This window comes from Silene latifolia, chromosome Y (assembly GCF_048544455.1).
Source record: "Silene latifolia isolate original U9 population chromosome Y, ASM4854445v1, whole genome shotgun sequence".
NCBI classification, from domain to species: Eukaryota; Viridiplantae; Streptophyta; class Magnoliopsida; order Caryophyllales; family Caryophyllaceae; genus Silene; species Silene latifolia.
In genome coordinates, this window is record NC_133538.1 from 145,330,286 (window position 1) to 145,337,878 (window position 7,593).

The 7,593-nt window shown below is 40.1% G+C and overlaps 1 non-coding gene across 1 annotated transcript; it reads left to right on the forward strand.

Annotated features, from left to right (window-relative positions):
• The first annotated feature begins 7,062 nt into the window (after nucleotides 1-7,062).
• LOC141636217 (small nucleolar RNA R71) lies at nucleotides 7,063-7,171 on the forward strand. Its single transcript, XR_012540844.1, has one exon. It is a non-coding gene; the product is annotated as a small nucleolar RNA R71 (small nucleolar RNA).
• Nucleotides 7,172-7,593: the final 422 nt, after the last annotated feature.

Consider the following 7,593-nt stretch of genomic DNA (forward strand, 5'->3'; position numbering starts at 1 on the left):
TGGTTTGGGGAGGGTATTGCATCCTTTTGAGTCTGCATCTGCATTTGTTTTGCATTCACGTTTACTTTTCAGCTTGCATTGTTCTTTTTTTTTCCATCAAAAATCCAAAAAAAATTAGAAAATTTCAAAATTTCAAAAAAATTTCACGTTTATTTCTGCATATAGGTTGAGTCGGAACGGTAGATTCCCATGATGACAATGCACTATAACTTGTCAATTTACTTGAGCCTTGCACTTTATTGATAGTTTTTAGCTTTGTCATACGCATAATCTACGAATTTCTGTTCAAATATAAGCTGACTGTTTAGACTTGACCTATAAATTGGCAAACTACTTAAAAATTCTGAGTTTTTAGAGCCACAATTGGTGACATTCATGACCAGTTCATTAGGAATTTTGAGTAGTACTCCTTGCATAGCATGTTCATCTCATTTGCACATTTATGACATTCAATTTCTTGTCAAATGCACATATTCGGGTTTGTGGTTGGTGTCACATGCAGGGAGGGTCTTGCAAATTTCCCTTTCTTATTACTTTACACCCATTTAGCTCCACATAAGCCAAAATTACCTTTTGACCCATTAGCTACATCCCAAACTAAGTCTGCCTAGTCAAGCTAGTTAGTATGTTCTTCTGCGGTATATTTTTCCTTTGCAATTTGGTCCGTGTTTCTTGTTTTGGAGTTGGCGTAAGTATAGAGGAAGAAAGAAAGAAAAAAAAAGAGAAAAACGTGAGAAAGAAAAAAAATGAAAAATGAAAAAAAGAGAAGGCTGGAACGTAAGGAAGAAAAAAAAAAGAAAAAGAAGAATGTGAAAACAGTTGTGCCCCTGTTGTCTGAGTTGAGAAGATGTTTGAAGACGTACAATAGAAAAGGGGTTGCTTTGTTTCAGTTATTTGTTTCAGACGGTGTTTAAAAAAGGGAAGTTTGTGACCGTCTGACTCCTCCGTTCTATCCCATATTTTTTGAGGAGATTATGTTTTGAGTCTAGTGAGTTTTGTGCAAAATGAAGGGCACTTGTACTTAGTCTTTCAGTCAGTTGAGATCCGGATGGTTTCATTATGGTCCTGTTAGGAACTAGCTTGACGCTTTTACCTCTACATTTCCATAACTTGTTTTGCCTTTTCTCACCTGAACCTCACTATTCCCATATTATTTGAAAACCCTCGGCTGTGACGGACATTATCGGTTGGAATTTGTGCATTAGTGCTTGAATTGTCTTTCATTTTTGTTGCATGCATGCTATGTAGGTCGCAATTAGGTGAGTGACTGTCTTTTCTTCTCTCTTTTACATATAACATTTGCCCTTTGCTTCATGAGAGAAGAGTGACCACGTGAGAGTCCAGTTTTGTTGGTCTTGCAAGGTCGATATGTCGGCTATATTTACGAACGACTTATAATTCGTTTTGCGTATTGACTGTTTAGCTTTAACTGTTAATTTTTGTTGCATTAAATTGGTTCAAGTCGACAAGTTAAGCTAGCTCTGAGTTATCATTTCAGTTCCATTAGTTTATTTTTGAGTTTACTCGAGGGCGAGTAAAGGTTCGGTTTGGGGAGATTTGATACGTGCCTAATGTATAGTCTTTTTAGCCTATTTCAGCACGTATTTCTATGCATTTTCATACTATTTTTATGGTATTTTTCCCCGAATTGGCTACTTTGGTTCGTTTTGTCTATTTTGTAGAAATGAACGCAAGAGTAGTGGAATCGTACCCTTTTTTGTCCTTTTTGCATGCATTTAGAGGAGACGGGATTGTTCCAGAGTGAGATACTGCATTTGGAAGCGTCATGGCACGCATTACGAGGCACTTAGGTGAAGACGTGAGCTGAAATGAAGAAAAAGTGCTCGATCGAGCTGTTTACCAGTCGATCGAGTGGTTTCTACACCCCCATTTGGTCGATCGAGTGGTTTTCCACTCGATCCTTAGCTTGCAGTAAGGCCTGTCACTCGATCGAGTAACTATTTGGTCGATCGAGTGGATTCTGCTCAAGAGTTGGTCGATCGAGTGGTTTTAATCCACTCGATCGAGTGGTTTTTATGGGTTTGGGCTTTAATTAGCCCGCGTGATGTTTTATTTCGCATAAACTTGTTTTGTTTGCTATTTAAGCACGCTTTACTAGGTTAACTAGGATCATCTTTTACTCTATCTTTGACAGTAGAAACTTTTACTACGTTACTTTTATTCCTCTTCACTGCTATTTTATTTTGGGATTATTATTGCTCGGATTCAGTTGTTCTTTACGCCGGATTCGCATTGATTGTAATTCCTTCTCTTCCTTTATTAATAATAATCAGTTGGTTACTTTAATTTCTTGTTTGTGCTACTATTTCTTTTGCCCTAATTTTCCTTATTGCAATTTATTGTTTATTCATTATGTTTTCTGCTGGGAATTTAATTGCTGTTAGTTTAATTAAGAATATGAGTAGCTAAACCCCTTTCATGTTGGGATTAGGGGATCTGCGGTAGAAATGTGACGATGTAGTGAATGAATTAGACGAATTAATTACGAGACTCTGTCACTATAGCAATTTAACTGTAATTTCCGACCTAGTTGAGTGCACGCTTCTATGTCACCCTTTAATCTGGCTAAAATTAATCCTGGATCGAAAGATTGGACTAAATAGGCCTGCTATAAACAGTGGACTACCCTAATGAGGACGAAAGTTAAGTTAGTGGTATTTTAGGATAGAAAGTGGACCGAAAGGACCTTTTAACATCCGTCTCACATCTAGTTCATCTGAATCATTTGCAGCTGAGTCATTGGACTACCGTAGTGAACCGAATTCCTGACATGTCCCTCTCTTCTTGATAGTCTAATCATATTTTATTGTCTTTACTGCTCCTTATTTTATTTCTCTTCCTTTCAAACTTCGTAGTTTAGAACCAATTTCAAACAAACCCCCAATTGTTACCATAGGATTAGAATTAGACAGCTATAATTACATTACCTCCCTGTGGATTCGATACTCGACTACCTCTACTACATTTTAGTTGAGACCGTTAGGTTTTATCTTTGATAGGGTTACGATAGCCTTATCAGTATGGATGGTATTCATAAGGTTATTATCTGTTATTCCGTGTAATATGCTGCGTTGTGATCTAATATAGCGGTTTTGATAAAGCCTTCTGGTCGAGGAAGTGGTACTCAGTAGGTGGTATGGGATTTTAAAAGGTTGTGATGCCTATCGATATGGTCGTTGTGCCTCAAGTGGCGATCTGAGCACGGTAATCCGTGTGGTGATACGAGTATTTTCGTGGTGACATAGATGGTTGTTTAATTACTGCTATTTATGGTTCTGTTGTTGTCATGATATAGTAATAATCTGTTAATAGGACACAGTTGTGAAAGGTTGTGGAGTACTTTTGATCTTGTTTTAGATGAGGCGTTGGTGAACATAGTTGTGGTAAGAGAATTGTGGAGCATGTGTGGTATGGAACTGGAACTACAGGTTGTTTAACACCTTTTCTTGGGATAGTGAGTACGGAGTTTTGGGACAGTGAATACGGAGTTTTGGGACCTAGCATCATGTCAAGTTAAGGGTGAGTTTTGTGGTAATAAAAGAGATGAACTTGAGAAGTTAAGGTGAATATGTGTAACAATTGTGGATTGTGAGCTAAGATCGTGGAGATGAGTGTATCTGTATATAGAAGTATGTCTTTTTGCCGTAATGTAGAAGATATGGAGTAGTTGCTATACTGAGGATTTTATGATGTATGTTATGGGAGTACAGAATAATTGGAGGCACGAGAACTGTTAAAAAAAAAAAAAAAAAAAGGAGAGTCATGGATATAGGAATGGTTGTAGGTGTTGAGGTTATAGTGGGTTATCGTTGTCATGCGGTAGTAATGAGGATTATGGGAGGTATAGTAAAGGACCTAGTATTTGTGAGTTACGAGGACGTAACATTTACCTTAAGAGGAGTAGGATGCGACAAGAGAGTTTGATGGTCACATAGGTTGCAATTGGAAGTTTGAGTGTTGATGTAGAATAAGGATGGATTTGTGTGATGGTCGATGTTATTACAGGTAATGACAGTGCTCGTAGTAGTATGATGTTTAGGAAGTGTGAGTAACGGATTGTGTGAGGATGTTTATGTGTGTGTGTACACTTCGAGGACGAAGTTCGTTTTAAGGATGGTAGAATGTAACTTTCCGTTTTGATGGTTGATCTTGTCCGGTGGATTGTCTCGGTAATTGAGGTGCTAGTGAGCTTTATAGTAGTGAGACAGAGTTGGCAACACTTATATTATGGTTATTAATTCGGTAATGTTATGGAGTCAGTATTGGGAGCCTATGATATAGTTGAGACGATATCGTGAGCCATGCTGTGGAATGAAGAGTGGTTTGTGGAGTTAGTGTTAGGTGTCCATGTTTTATAGGTTGGGTTGGAACTTCGGGGATGAAGTTCTTTTTAAGGGGGGAAGACTGTAATACTACGGATTTTTATAAGCTAAGTACTCGACCGAGTAGAGCCTACTCGGCCGAGTAGTGTCAAGAGGGTAGTTTGTTTGGGTTCTGCCGAGGAATACTCGGCCGAGTATGGTGAATACTCGACCGAGTAGAGGATACTCGGCCAAGTATACACTTTACTCGACCGAGTATCCGGCCTGACAGGTATTATTTCCGCGATTTTGGTTAAAATGATTAGAGGATATATATCATCATTCGTCAGTTTCTAAAATCATTTCTCCCCAAAAACATAAACTACGTTCATTACCCTCTAATCATCTTCATCAATTCCAAGTCAAAGGTTGTCGATTGTGGGTTCTAGCATCTCATCCCGTGTCAATCGCCGTAGTAAGTGTCTTATACTTGTTCATCTATTGTCATTCTTATAAGTTATCAAACCCTAATTTGGTTAATTTGGGGGTTTAGGGTTTTGGTCATCATATATCATTGATTGTTGATTATCGTTGTTGAAGGTGATGATGTGTTATTAGTTGTGCATTTGTATGATTGATTGCAGCGTAGCGGATTGAAAAAAGGTAGGGTTTCCCTACTCAGTTTACTGTTCATTGTTAAGACATGTTAATTGTGTGACTATTGTTATCTGTTGATCATCGGAGTATGGAGATTGTTGTGACGATGTTGGTGTGAGGGTGTTGTGACGGCTGTGATGTGGTGTGATTGTGATTGTGGTGGAGTCACTTGCGGGAGTGGCTTCACACCCTAGTTCGCCCTCCGTGGAACCCGCCACGGGAGGGGATGTGCACATTAAGGGACAGGGATTGTTTGTCGCTCGTTGAGGAGCTGGACTACGTGGGATCGGCTGCGGTCACCCACTAGCGGTGAGGATTACCTGTTGCGATGGGTAATCTGGCAGGGCTACACACTTCGGTGTGTAGTCGGTTACAGTGTGAGAATGAAAGATTGGGATTGGACGATGATCAGTTGATTACTTCGTTTGTTTGTCCTATATTGATTGAGTAATACAGATCCCGTTGTTGTTTGTGGAATCTGCGGTGATCCATTCGGGGATGGTGAGTAGGCTTGACAGGTATTGCTAGTGATGAGCTTGGGGACAGTCATGGGAGTATTGTCATCACCCGTCATAGTATCACCGTCTGAGTCTTAGTTGATTTCTTTTATTGTCAGACATTGGAGTTGTATTTAGTTGAATCAGTTTTTGGATTTGGTTGATGTAAACTTTATACTTTACAGTACTTTAATAAATGTGCTCTGTTCAGACGCTTTTGATATGTACTAACCTCGGGCAACCGAGATGGTAACACACTTTCATGGTAGGGTGGTCCTGGTAAGGCACCTTGGTATGAGGGGGTGTTACATTCGCAAACAGAATATGGTATGACCTTGACACTGGCCCCTAAATCGCAAAGGGCCTTTCCAATTTCGTGGTTACCTATAGTGCAGGGAATTGAAAAACTACCCGGGTCCTTTAATTTAGGTGGTATATTAATTTGCGAAAAAGCATTGCATTCTTCCACAAAAGCAACATTACCATCATCATGAAAATTTCTCTTATGATTCAAAATGTCTTTCATAAATTTAGCGTAAGAGGGTACCTGGGTAATTAGGTCAGTGAAAGGAATTGTTACCTCGAGATTCTTGACCATTTCCAAAAACTTACCAAACTTGCGCTCCAGCTTAGTATTCTTTAAACGCTCTGGATACGGGACTGCAACACTGGTCGTAGGATCAGCAACCTTCGGCTTCCGTAAGTTTAAAACTTTCGACAAATCGTTAATAAGTATAGAATCATGCAGATTAGTTGACGGATTTGCGTCCTGCACTGGAGACCCAGTCGATCGACCATTGGTCTCGGTCGATCGACCAATCTGGCTGGGCATGAACAGTTTCGTCGTAAAATCGCCGTCAAAAACTTCACTCGATCGACTGACATTGGTGGTCGATCGACCGCATGTGCTGTGCTCAATTAGTTTCTGGTCAGAAACTTTTTCATCAGGTATTCCGGTCGATCGACTGCTGGTGTTGGTCGATCGACCACTCGTACTGGCAATAGAGTTCGTTTTTGCACCAGAAATTAAACTCGTCTTTTCATCATTTCCCGAGTCTTCTCTTGGCTTATCAGGACCATCATAAGAAAGGCCACTTCGTAGATTAATGGCATTAATGGTTTCAATTGGTCCTTCACATTTGCTTGAAGAATTGGCGACTTGCCTAGCCTCTAAATTCTCTAACTGCTTGACAAAATTCTTTGCACATTCAACCCCGGCTTCTTCTATTTTCGTGACTTGGACCAAAAGAGTTCGGACTAGGTCTCTCAATTCCACGGTCTCATCTGAATTATGGACAGGAATTTCAACTCTTTCCTTGGAAGTTTCAGAGGTCTCGAGCTTCTCGAGACGGGCAGTAATAGAAGTTATGAGTGTCACAACGGCACTCATTTCATCACTTTGCTTTCGCGACTTTCCACGCGAACTTCCAAACTCGGCTCTATGGACTGCCATCTCCTCAATAGTGTTCCAACGTTTATTCTGACCGGTATTATTTTGGAACCTACCATTCGCAGTTGCGTCTAGGATAACCTTGTAGTCATCATATAAAACATTATAGAATAAGTTGCAAAGGTACCACTGCTGGAAACCGTGGTGAGGGACAGCCCTAACCAAACTCTTGAAACGTCCACATGCTTCACAAAATTCCTCATCAGGTCCTTGCTGGAAATTTGTAATTTTACTTCTCAAGGCATCTGTCTTTGCAAGTGGGAAGTATTTTTTGTAGAAAGTTAATGCTAGAGATGTCCAATCTGTGACTCCAGCTGCTACCCTATCAAGGTAGCGGTACAAATCTCGCACCGAATCCTTCAAGGAGTATAAGAACATTATCCCCTTTACTTCATCCTGGGTCACCCCAGTAGACAGTCCGGGAACACCGTGAGTCCGTGAAAATTTCCATATGCTTCAAAGAATCCTCGTCCGGTAGACCAGCAAACTGATTTCGCTCCACTAAATCAATATAAGAGGAACGAAATTCGAATTTACCAGTAGTAGGGGTGGGTAAAACGTATCCCTTTGGAACATGCTGCTCTTGTGGCTGAAGATTGTCATATATTGTAGTCATGTTCGCAAAACTGAGAGTACTCAAGTCTTTCTCTCAAAAACCTGTCTTCTA